The sequence below is a fragment of the Choristoneura fumiferana genome, chromosome 13 (assembly GCF_025370935.1).
Source record: "Choristoneura fumiferana chromosome 13, NRCan_CFum_1, whole genome shotgun sequence".
NCBI lineage: Eukaryota > Metazoa > Arthropoda > Insecta > Lepidoptera > Tortricidae > Choristoneura > Choristoneura fumiferana.
In genome coordinates this window covers 7,686,802-7,700,331 of record NC_133484.1, presented here as the reverse complement: position 1 = coordinate 7,700,331, position 13,530 = coordinate 7,686,802, and the positions used below count along the sequence as shown (strand labels likewise).

The 13,530-nt window shown below is 39.0% G+C and overlaps 1 protein-coding gene across 3 annotated transcripts in view; it reads left to right on the top strand.

Annotated features, from left to right (window-relative positions):
* The window catches only part of Sol1, a 165,160-nt gene that overhangs the window by 136,410 nt on the left and 15,220 nt on the right, over window positions 1–13,530 (top strand). The gene's annotated exons all lie outside the window — the stretch shown is intronic.

Below are 13,530 nucleotides of genomic sequence, written 5' to 3'. Positions count from 1 at the left end.
CAGCCTGTAGCGGTTTTGTAGATTATTTAGTATTAAGTTTTTCTTTGCGATTTTATTATTACTTTGCTGTTAGCTCATGTATGTGTGATTAAATTATAAAATATATTACTTTTAAAATGAAACATTCAAAGTGTTATATTATAAAGCTGTTTCAAAAGTTAATTTAAAGTTTTTAATTTTCACAACGTTAATCTGCTGTCTGTGCAGTTGGAACATAACGAGACCAGTTTGCAAAATTTGAAAAGGGTTTTTAATTAGAAATTGTTTTTGTTTTACATTTATTCTGCTGTTTATTTGGATTGTCATTCAATCTACACACCAATAGGTCATCATGATCATCATCATCAGCTGGAAGACGTCCACTACTGGACAAAGGCCTCCCCCTTAGAACGCCATAATGAACGACAACTCGTCAATTGCATCCACCGGTTTCCCCCAACTCTCACGATGTCGTCAGTCCACCTGGTGGGACACCAATAGGTACCACAAGTCAATTGAAACAAATGAGGCAAATTCAACTGGAAAGGTTTAAATGGACAACTTTATTTACTAGCTAGCTTTTGGCCGCGATTCTGTCTGCAAAAAAAGTTAAGCGATAAACGTATCGCTATCCTGCGGGATGTAATTTTCCAGGATAAAGCTATCATATGTCGTTCCCAGGTTTCCAAACTATTTAAATCGGTTCAGCAGTTCAAGCGTGAAGAGATAACAGACAGACAGACAGAAAATAGACAAAGATAAAAGCTTTCAAATGCTACATAAAATAGACAAACTTAAAAAAGGCTGGCAGTTATTTCCGACAACGTTTGAACCTGGCAATTCGACGTAGAATCGCTTCCTGTCTTTTAGGAACTAAGAACCTATCTATTCCGCCGAATGACATTATGAGGGATATTTTTTTTATTTTGAATGTTCATAGCTCTTTACTTAATCACAGAACTTAAAAAATATTTTTTACTTTTTCTAGTAAAGGACCTCAAAATTATAAACTAAGTGAGTAAAGGTGTTCAGATTCTTACTTTTTACCGATACGTACCGTGCGCATCCCTTTTCCAAGGAATTAGCAAATAAATTATTCTGCTGACGCCACAGCCTCGCATGTTTATAAGCCCCGCACACGGGGGACATTTCTGTTTGCGTCCTCCTGTAGCGGTATAAGCGGCCAAGTTTATTTAAAAGCTTGCCTCACTTACACAGTCATATCGTGTACTTATTCCACAGATGTACCTTACCTATCTCCCCAAAAAGCGCAATTAGCTAAGTTTGTCTTCGGAATCGTCATATTCTCCGTTGCAGGGAACTTGAGCCAAACTTCAGTTTCCAACCTCGTTTGTGCCAATTGTAGAATTGAAGCGGAACATTCTGGAAATTAGATTTTCTTGAGTTACGAGGAAAACGTGGGGCTATTAAAGCGGGCTAAGTATTTTATTTTGTCTGTGGATGGACGTTATTGATAGTCTATGGTCCGCAATTGAGATCAATGGTCGTGAAGAGTGACAGGTCGAAAAATTATTTAGCTTGATATGTATATATGTGTACATATAAAATGACAGGAGCAAATTAGCTTAACCGAGAGCGTGACCCATGTAGGCTTACATACATTGCCTAAAGTACCTGTACTCGTAGATATTTTTGTTGCGGAGTTGCCATGTAAAGGCGATCTGAACAATGTGAACAATTTACCATCACACTACAACAAAAAATAACAAAAATAAAAGTAAATTAAAAATTATGGAGATCCCCGTATGAGAAATATATTCTTTTTGATTTTATAAAGATTAAATGTTTTCCCTAAGATCAACTCATGCTTAACCAGTTTTTATTATTTATTAATATGCAGTATTTAACTCTATTCTCTTTTATCCATTTTAACGGTTTTTCAAGTTACAGCTAGTTAAACTACTCGTTTAATACAAAAAACTCCATGATCAATCCTAGTTCATTGTTTCAAACTTATGTGTCTGTAACACAATCTTTTCAAGAAAGTCTCTCGTTATGTTCCAGTCTAAATACATAGTACAACGCAGCTAAGTACTATATTAAATACTTACATAGTGATGGGCACTTTCGGGCTTTAATCGCGTAATAAAATGTTTTTAAAACTACCTCGACGTTTCGGTTGCATTGCAGCGGCCGTGATCACGAACACCAGTGAATGACAGTACCTACTGCCACGGAATTTAGCTTGATTAAAGTTGTTAAGTCGAGTTTAGACTTGCAAGAAAAATCGTGCAAGTTGCATTACATTGCGAGGCCGTAAAGCCAACTTGTTTGTAGTGGTCAATCGAGCGCCGCAATGTAATGCAACTTGCACGATTTTTTTTGCAAGTCTAAACTTGGCTTTATGACTCGTCCTTTCAATGTGGTAATCGAGGAGGTAATAAAGTCTGACGCGAGCGGTCTAACGCTCAAATATTCTCCAAGTAGGTACATCTGAATTGCAATTTACTTTTTTTACATAAAACTGACACGTGATTGACCCCTACCTCCCTAATAAAAAGTGCAGATGAGGCCAAAGGTTATCTCACTGGTTCAATCACTGCCTACTCACTCTAGCCTTGAAGAGCCCTAGGTTGTATTTATCCGGAAATGCAGACGATACGATGGGATCAAATTCCATTCCTTAGCATTGCATTATGAAAGATGAAGCGAACCGCTTCGCGCGGACCAATTTAATACTAACTAGGTACATAAGGGTGAAGACAATCCTCCCGCCTGGATGCCCGTTGGTAAAATGGAGATAGAGGAATAAAATCATGTAATTCGTGCGCACACACTTTTATCCAGTAGGTAATGGTGAATCCATGAAGCTTATCATCTTCTTTAGTACTCAAGCTCTGGCAGCTGTGAAACCGATCGCGGTTTTGAAGTTTTCGGTGGCAGAAGGGAAGTCAATAATGACTTGGCCTCACTCCAAATGGCTCTGGGTTATGCATGCCGATTTATAAGGTGATATAGCTAAGTTACTTAGAAGCCGTGTGCATCTAAGTAGGCGGAAAGTCTCTAAGTAAATCTGGTTAAGAATTATGTGTATACTAGTCAAATTCTCGTGGGAATACTCGAAAATTTTGCATGTTACTTGAAAAATACCCACGCGTGATCTCCAGGGCCGGCCTTTGCCATCAAGGCGCCCCGAGCGACCCAGGCATAAGCCTTTGTCGCCCTTTTAGATACGAGAAGCGACAAAAGAACAGTGTTTATTAGACATAGAATACTCATTACTCACTCCTACGAGATAAGTCCATGAAAAGTTTTCTTTGAGTTTTTTTCGAGACTCTTTTTCCTTTAGATCGTTTAAAATAGGTATTGAAAATAAATGGTTAAGTTGAGCTGGAGGGCACGGCGCCTTGTAGTACCTGGCGCAACAGGCAGCCAGGGTCACAAAATCGTCACAAAAAAATCCCGTGGGAATCCCCAAAAATTACATCGTGCCCTGGGTTGCCGTGCCGTCGTGAATTTAAATAAAATTGCAGAAAAACTTAAAATGTTTTGTCTCTATTCCTAGCGCTTGTAATTTCGGGATTTTATTGCATTTCCTTGTGAACATCGAATCTTAAAGCTATCTGCAAGCCAAATTTCTTAAAAGTCCGTCCAGCCGTCTTTGAGGAGTAAGCACAAAGCTCTACTCTACACGCGTAACTTCCACTGTAATACTAAATACTAACCCAATGTTAACTGGAGTAAACGCTCCCGGTGATTCCTCTTTTAAGTTAGATCTGAAAACTTTAACGTTCGCCAATTAAACAAAATTTTCTGAAGACTTAACAGACGAAGTAGATTACAAGTTGCGAACGACCAATTTAATTGGCTTGGTAGATTAACCAAATCAATGGGGTGCAACCCACAAAAGTACTTAATAAGAATATAAGAGGAAGAAAAGTTCACGTTTATTTCCTTCCAGAACCTTTTCTGTTATTGGTGCGCATACGTTTTATAATGTGTTTTCATAGATTTTACTTAATTACTTGATTAGCAGTGAAATGTATTAATTTTTTTAGACTACATTTTTAGGGTTCCGTACACGAAGGGTCCAAACGGAAGCTAGTATTAAAATTAAAACGATGGATAAGTTAGATAAACATAGCTTTGGTTGTAGAAATTTAAATGCAAATGAAAAAGTTTATTTAATAAAATTAGTTTAATTAACAAGGAAACGTACGTATCCCTTTAAAATTCGACTCTCTCTCAAATACTTAACTGAATAGATATATACTGATAATAATTCACTCCTTAGCTGCAGCAAATCAAGAGGCGAGAAATTGTCGATTGTATGACAGGGGAGCACTATTATTTTTACGGCGAGAGCGCTGTTTTGCTTATAAAATCTTGAGCGCAGCGAGGGATTCTAAGATAGAATCATGAGCGTAGTGAGGGATTCATAGTACGCTGCCCGAGAAAAAAAAATATTTTGCTGCCGAGTGATACACTACTTTTTATTTTCCCTTTGAGAATATATTTAGATTTATATTTCCGTGGATTTAACTGTTAATAGGTTGTGTATTATAAGTCTTAACGCGAGAAATTTGTGCCCGCAGGCTTTAATAATTGCCCAGTGAACGATTACTCACTCTAAATATATGGTTTCCGGTTCGTTCCGCGTTTACGCAACGGTAATAAAGGTTACATTCCATGCCAGGTGTTCCATGTTATAGTGTTATAGGTAAGGTAGATAGACGTCAACTAGCGTACGAGAGCGACGGTGCGGGTAATCCAATTTGAAAGTTGTGCTCGGCAAGGCACGCTCCCGTCATAATTAACTGTTGGTTGGGGACGCTGGTTGTGAATAAGTAAGGCCTCTGTGACGGCCCTGTGCCGAAACAACTGCTAACACATCGTACGTACGATGCAGATTTTAAAGTTTTACAAACAAACAAATTGCATCGTGCATAAAAAGCTTTGATACTGCGCATAAAGGTAACGCGATAGTTTTGTTTAAAAGAAACTCCGTCGGTGTCTTTTCTTAGAAGCTGGAGCGTTAAAGTTTTCAAACTAAATGTAACTGGGATTTTGTACAAAATTATGTCGTTTATACCTATAACTACTGCTATTGGAAAAGTTTCACATGACTCTTGTCACACTTAAGAGGTAGATTAAAGGCCGCGCTAAGCTAAGAGGGCCCTGAACACTCAGCCCCTTCAAAGCTGGGTAACGTACCTAGAGGAATAATACATTTGTAAGTAATTGTAGTTACCTACTGTCTAGGAGATGGTATTTCGAGTTGAAATCCTAGTGAGTAAGTAGCGTTTGACGAGTGGATAGCCCAGTGGTTATAGAGTCTGACTACGAAATTTGAGGTCCTAGGTTCGATCCCTGGTCGGGGCAGATCTAATATATAAGTGCCTCCGCTAGCTAGCTGACGCGGATTACCCGGAACGGACGCCCGTCTAATAAGAAATTGTATGAACAGCGCTAACTGGCGCGGGCGCGTGCCACCATACAAGAATATAGTAACTTGTATTGTGCGCGTGCGACGGATTTTACTTTAGTAAGTACGGCGGGTGTCCGCAGTGGGACCCGCGAGCGTACGTAGGTACGAGTACGCACGCGGCGGGCGTCCGCGTCAGCTAGCGGAGGCACTAAAATTCTTGTGTCGCAGTTTTTGTAATCAAACTCCTCCAAAACGGCTACGCCGATTTTTATTTTTTTTTTTGTGTATATTCGGTAGGTCTGAGAAGAGGACGTAAACTATTTTTCATACTTCTACGCGGACGGAGTCGCAGTCAACTGCATTTTTTTGTATAAAAATGCGAGCCTTAGGCGTTTAATATGTATTTAATAAATAAATAAATATCACGGGACACTTGACACCAATTGACCTAGTCTTGTACTATGGACACTAGGTAACCGATAAACATACTTATATACTTAGATAAATACATACTTAAATACATATTAAACATCCAAGACCCGAGAACGAACATTCGTATTATTCATAGACAAATGTCTGCCCCGGCCGGGATTCGAACCCGGGACCTCAAGCCAAGCTTCGAATTCAGGTTCTCTAACCGCTGGGCCATCCGTCCGTCCGGTTTAGGAATGTATCTATCCATTTAAATAAGTACGTTCATCCGCCTAACGTAGCCTAAGTACGTTGCCTAACTTAGTATCCATAACACAAGCTTTGCTTACTTTGAGACTAGATCAATGTCTTCTTATATATATATTATTTTATTTAAACATGTGGTTATAGTGTGAAACATAAGAGGTTTATTTTATCCCTATGGCTTGGTGGACAAAACGGGATTGCGTCTTGGAACTACGGAACAAGATAAGAGAATCATTCTTAGATACAAAAAGTTACACGGTGGTGTACGTGCGGCCCGCACAAGGGAATACCGCCATTATCCCAGCTCGGAAGAAGCGTGTCCGGTGAACTTCACAATTTAGGGTTCCGTTCAAGACTGTATAAGAACGGTACTACGAAGATATCGTGCTAATATTTTAAGGAAGGAAGAGCTTTTTGTTAGTCACGCTAAAACGGGTGGATGGATTTGGATGCGATATGGTAGCTGAATGCATGGAATAACCTTAGGGATAAATTGCCATATTTTTATCCCCTAAGTTTGAAAACAGGAAATTTGGCATGAATGATTTTTATCCTACCTAAATGAAGAGAAGAACACGATAAGACTTATTTTGTATAAATCCTCATTTTCGTAAAATACCGGAATTTTAATTCAACTACGTGATTTTCGGGATTTCAAACTACAATTTAATTTCATTTCAATTAAAATTCAACTTCAGGGTTTCAAGTACAATTTAACTATGGGAACATCATTTTTACTCGTTGTAAACACAGCGAAGATGAGAACAGAGTTATTTAGTGGAATTATGCTGAGGGGGGACCATGTGGGGACGTATTTAGTGTCATGTATGTCTTGCCCTTTCCATTGTTTTGTGATTGTGCCAACAGAAAATAAACTAACTGAATTTCTTATGCTAAAAAAAAGCTTTGTCAGACTTTCCGAAAGGCAAAGTAGAGAAAAATGAATGATGGGATTATGGCCCCTGATGCTCGCTCTTTCCGACCGTAATACTACAGGGGTACGGCAACTTTGTTCCTATATCGATATTATGTGAGAGGGTAGTATGTATTTACAACCCCAGTTACGCTACTACATTTTTTACTGATAGAAACCACGTGATTCAGCTTAGCTCTATTACAGATGACTCTAGCAGTTCCAGAAGTTATGGTGGCCTTAGTGGTTTGACCTATGGCTTCTCAAGTAGAGGGTCGTGGGTTCAAACCCGGGCAGGCAGCTCTGCTCAAACTCACTCAGAGGGCTGATAGGGCTATGCTCGGGCTTTATCTGCGGGATACAATCAGAAATGACGATATCCGCAGTAGAACTAAGGTTACCGACATAGCCCGAAGAATTGCGAAACTGAAGTGGCGGCCGTGGGCGGGGCACATTGCAAGCAGGACTGATGGCCGATGGGGTCAGAAGGTTCTCGAATGGCGTCCGCGGTAGTGTCGGTAGGTCTTCAGCAAGATGGAGCGACGACCTGGTTAAGATCGCGGGATCGCGGTGGATGCGGAAAACACAAGACTGGTTTGAGTGGATAGCCTTGGGGAAGGCCTATGTCTAGCAGTGGACGTCTTTCGGCTGACAAGTATGATGATGATGATTAGGCACCCTGAGCTTTTCGCAATGTATGTGCAATATTGCATTTTAAATTTACTATGAACTATACGCCGAAGGAAAACATACTGAGGAAATCCGCACACACCTGCTAAGCAATTCAATGTGTGTGTCTGATGTGTCTATCTGATTCTAAGAGTAGGCTTGTGCCCTGAAGTGGGATGTATGTAGACCGAAATAATTATAAAACTGTTGTACCGTATTATTACCGTATTATACTGTATTCAACGTCAAAAAATTCAAAGTCAAAAAATATCTTTATTCAATTTAGGCTATAACAAGCACTTATGAATGTCAAAAAAAATCTACCACCGGTTCGGAAAAACCTCTGCTGAGAAGAATCCGGCAAGAAACTCAACGAGGTATATATATTTTTTTTTAAACAGATTTACAGTATTATTAAATGATATGTATACATCACAAGTATTTAACACAACTTTATTTTTAACACAGTAGGTTCGCTATTTGAAGGGATCGCTAATGCGGATCGGAATTATTTCCAAATATCCCTATCTATTCGTGTAACAGGAAATATTTTGAATTACTGTATATTTTTTTATATTGCTCTTTAGCTAACCATAGACGCCTGAATTAATCAATTATTTAGGTCCTAATTTTCCATGCATTTTGCCACATTCATGGCACCTGTTAGGTAAGTTCTATTTGTACCTACTCGTATTTATTGTCTTTGTAATTATGAAAACGTAAATTTATACGTTACACAATTCAAATTGTTTACAACACTAAACATGAGCTTGTTGCTCGTTAGCCAATGTTGTTATTTCTACTGTTATTTCTACAAGCTTATTAGTAACGTCTGTGCGAAATATTTTTTTTGCAAAAAAACACTGGATGCGGTATGCACAAAACACTAATTAAAGCTACATTGTTATGTAAAAGGTGTTGTAATAAATAAATACTGAATACTGAATACTGGATACTCAAGAAAAGAGCAATTATTTTCTAACTAAAGAATGTGTATAAATATCTACTGACTAACAAAAAACATAATTGTATTTTTCAAAACAAAACAGGTATGGTGTATGATTTATAAATGTCAATCCAATTTATAGAAAGGGTAAGCAAAGACGCCATTAACCCGACCCAGTACACACACTCTCATCTATGACCCGACCACAGACATTTAATGATATGAAAACCTAGAACCTATTGCAAAATAATAAATCTGTTCAGTAAATCGATTAATTTATTAATTGAATGGATCAAAGTATTTTTGTCTATTTTACTATTTACAATACTTGATTTGATTCCAAAGACTGTTTATTCAATTATAAAAGCAGTAACTATTTTTTTTTTAATTTTAAGGTAAATAAATAATAATCGCTTATTCAATCGAGTATGAATCGATTTGTAAAATCTCAAATTTTCCACCATCTCTATGCTAGTCTATGCTACTACAGATTAAACTCGAGTTTCAGTCAAAAAGGTCAAAGTCAGATTTTGACGAAGATTTTTCAAATGAAACTTATTTCAATATTGAAATCAAGTAAATTTTCGTGAAAAAAGTGATTAGACGACTACTTAAAAGACACGAATTATAGATAAATGTGTGATTGATTCGATCCAGTGGGTGTTTATACAAGAATTTTGATGAAATCGGTTTGTTTACACTTTCCATAAATTGGTTTGGCATAACGTATAGGTAAGTACACTCTTTTTTGCTGATGGTATTTTGTAATTGGATTGAAAGTATCTACATCGTTAAAAATTTCAGCTTCCACAGACAGACACACCTTGGCGTCAAATATATAACGCCCCTCTTTTTGCTTCGGGGTTTAAAAAGGGAGTTCCAAGATATGTCCACGATACAGTCAGCTACAAAAATATCGATACGGCCAAACTTAGGTACAAATATATGTATAAGTACACAACCTTATTAAGGCAATAAAGTCGTGTAAGCAGTATCGATCTTTTTGTAGTTGAGTTTTTGTTTTTGTAGTTTGTAGTTGTAGTTGTAGAAGGTAAATTAGTATCTACAGCTGTGTAACTGTATAACAGCAGTCTTGCAGGTCTCCCCTGTTACAGTTTTGCTGAAGAAGTGCCGGCTTGACCTTCTGCATACCAACTTATGTATGTTTCGCAGGTAGATTACACCACTTTCATATTCCCTCCGCACAGTAGCGCCGTAGTTTAAAAAATTGGTTTATCGCATACACGAGACGTGGTAGGTACGGAATCTCTTATAAATTTTAAATAGAGTCGAGCCAGGATATTTGCCTTCGGCCGCGTATGTAGTGTACAACATCGGAGCTGTAACGTTGAAATTTTAAAGCAAGACCTAATAGAATTTTCACTTCGATGCAATAGTAACAGTTGAACGGAGTGAACATAGTTTGAAGCCGGCGCTCGGTTTAAGAGCCGGTACAGACGGACAGCATTTGAACTGCAACCTAGCTGCAAAATGGCAGTTCGAGTGCAGTTTTGCTGCAGTTGGTGTAACTGCATCAAAACCAAAAACCGACTGCAAGCTGGCTGCACGGTCGTAATGCAGTCGTATTGCTGCACTCGAACTGCCATTTTGCAACCTAGCTGCAAAATGGCAGTTCGAGTGCAGTTTTGCTGCAGTTGGTGTAACTGCATCAAAACCAAAAACCGACTGCAAGCTGGCTGCACGGTCGTAATGCAGTCGTATTGCAGTTGAAGAAACGACGACTGCAATAGAATTGTAAGAGGGGCATTTTCCATGTACAGTGCAGTTGTACAATGCAGTCGTTCCAAGTGCAATATAACTCCATTACGACCGTGCAGCCAGCTTGCAGACGGTGTGCGGTTGACAGGACTGCACGACAACTGTAATCGGACTGCACAGTCGGTTTGCAGCTTTGATGCATTTGCACCAACTGCAGCAAAACTGCAGTCGAACTGCCATTTTGCAGCTAGGTTGCAGTTCAAATGCTCTCTTGTACCGGCCCTTAGCAGTGATGCGGTAGACTGGTATTGTTTGATATTGTCTGACCTATTTCTGTGGCAGCCGGCAGCTATGAAAAGGTTTGATTCAAAGACAAAGCAATAAGTCGTAACTTCTGCTGGCACCAAATGAAACTCGCCTAGCATTGTTGCCTTGTGTGGTTTTTACATTCTACTAAAATAGAGTATAATGCGTCGAGGGCGGAGTTAAGTGACTTCCTTTATGCCCTCGGAGCAGCAAATGGGATCAATCTATTTGAATAAATAAAATGAGAGGAATCGCGTACGGCAAAAATAAGGTAGCTTTTACGTTGTATTTATAGGGTTCTAAATGCAAATGGTACTCACAAACGGAGTCTGAATTACGATTCCGCTGTCTGTCCGTCCAAATGTCACAGGGCAGTGCCCTTAGTGTAAGTTTTCGGTTACAAACCAATGAACCAATAGAAACGTTTCATTTATCTATCCTCGATCAGCGCATCCATCTCTATTGGAAACCGCTCGGCGGAGCGAGGATAGGTAAGTGAAGCGTTTCTATTGGTTCCTGCCACATTCCTCGCAACGCATCCTCACACATCTCTGGTGGAAGCACAGCCTAAAAAAACCGGCCAGGTGCATGTCGGGCCACGCGCAGTGTAGGACTCCGTAGGTACACACAAAGTCAAAGATATCTTTCCGCTTTAGTCTTGTTTCATGTCTTTAGTTCTTGTTTTCATGTTTGAATTTTAGTATAAAATGTCAGGTGGCGTACAGTGACAAGGCATTAAAGTGTAAAGATATCTTTGACCTCGACCGTACAGTCAGCCGCAGAAGTAGATCAGCAGTTGTGGTGTTCAAAATTATCTAAGCACTCTCTTATTACCTTGGCAGTAAAGTCGTGTGTAGGTCATTTTGAGCATCGTAGCTCCTTTCATCCACTTCTACTGCTATAACTGCGCTATACGCGGCAAATATTCAATAGGTACTAGCTTTTACCCGTAGCTTCACGCATAGACCATTAGACATTTATTAGGCAATTATTGTAAACAAGTAACTTTCCGCTTTTGTAGTTTGTTCTTGATCTGTCTATTTAGTCAAATCTTTTTCTAGCTATTCTTCAAGCACTTTATACACAAGGGTAGGGTGGTAAGGGTAATCTTAAACTATTTATTTTAACTAGTTGCAGTCTTCATGAGTTTTAGTATGATGTTGATGATGATGACGTCGTCTTGCAGTCTGTCAGTAGGGTCAAAGATCTCGTCTTTGGGCACATGTCGAAGGCTGCGGCCACATGAAATCGCTCGACGCTCGTTTCCAGTGTCAAATCTGATCACGTAACATATTATAGCGATAAAGCTGAAAATGTTGAGCTTTATCGCTGGAAAAAAACCCCTTATCAATTTCGGCAAAAACACTGTTACTTTTTTTTCATTCACTCCAATTTTGTTTTATTTGTACCACTATCGCGACTGCTACTAAATGAGATTAAGAAATCAGCTTCCAAGGCCAAGATCAATCCTGCAAGAAGCCATCTTGTCGCTACTTTTTTCAGTCGTGGGAAATTCAAAATTACCTTCAAAATGGGGTCACGTGATCTTATCGCTACAATCGAGCGACGAGCGACTGCATATAGGGGCACCCTAACAGTCCTGTTCTTTCACGTTTAGTGGTCAAAAAAGGAATCAATGGTATGCTCGAAAATCGTAATAGTGTTAAAATTTTAAAGACGTTAGCCTCCACAAAGTAACGCCTAGCTCAATACATTGTTCTCTTTCGGTAAGATGAATAAGACATAAGGCACTAAGAAAGAAACTGATGAAAAACAATTTAAAATTTTACTTGCAACAATTGTTGCCATATTCAAGTAGGTATCTAGATAGTTGTAAAAAAATGTACCGCCCTTATTTCATGCTTACTCTTCCTGACAAATCAAGAGTCATATTTTGTTTAGGTACACACCTACCTAGATACAAATTATTCCGTAACATCTGAATCAAGTAAAGTAAGTATAAGATAAACGACAGTGAAAGCTCCACTATCATAATCCAGATTAATTAATTAACTAAACGGACCGTAATTGACGCTTGTTGAGAGTTGGCATTGATTGGGGCAGAGCCCAATGCAATAAATTAAAATCGAATTGCTAACTATTCCAGTGACAATAGAGTCCAACTCTCGGTGGCTATATCAGTAATTTATCCGAAATATGCAAACGCTTGTAGGCTTAGTTTAGTTCATTTGCGAGAGGAAAGCGGGTTCGTGTGGAGTTAAATAATTAATTTGTTTGCACATACAAGTAGGTAGGTAGTACTGGCGTTGCGGGCTCGGCTCGGAGCTGTTGAAAATTTAAAACAGAACGCGCGATTCGCAGCCTAAAGGCGTTCTCAGCGGTTATGGGCCGTGTTTATGCCATGTGTAAAGGAGGTACGCTTCTACACCGACGCGTAAACACGTGTAATGTCGTGCTTCGCAATACCGTAGAATATACCTACCATAGTGCGTACTTAACTTACCTACTTAATAATAGGTACCTGTTTATGACCCCCAACGCAACGCGTGTTATAAGTTTGACGCTAACGTCTGTCTGTCTGTGGCATTGGCGTCGTACAGTCGAGTTCATAAACTTGTGATCAAAAAATTGATCAAAAATATCTGAACACGATTGACTCCATTGTTAGCGGCGTGGAAGCGTGTTCAGATATTTTTGATCAAACCTTTGCTCACAAATTTATGAACTCGACTGCAGCTCTCAAACGGGTAGACCTATTTCGTTTATCAGGGTTTTATAACTTTGATCAACAAATGTTTTCATTATACTCGTTGGGGATTAACGTGTAGGTAAGTCACCTACGGTGCCTACGGTGTCAGAAGCGCGGCTAGTTCAATCAAAAATTCCGATGAGGTTGAGGATGTTCAATCATTTAATATTTTCAAGACACCTTGTATTGTAACTAGGTATGTAGATGTTAATGAAAGGAAA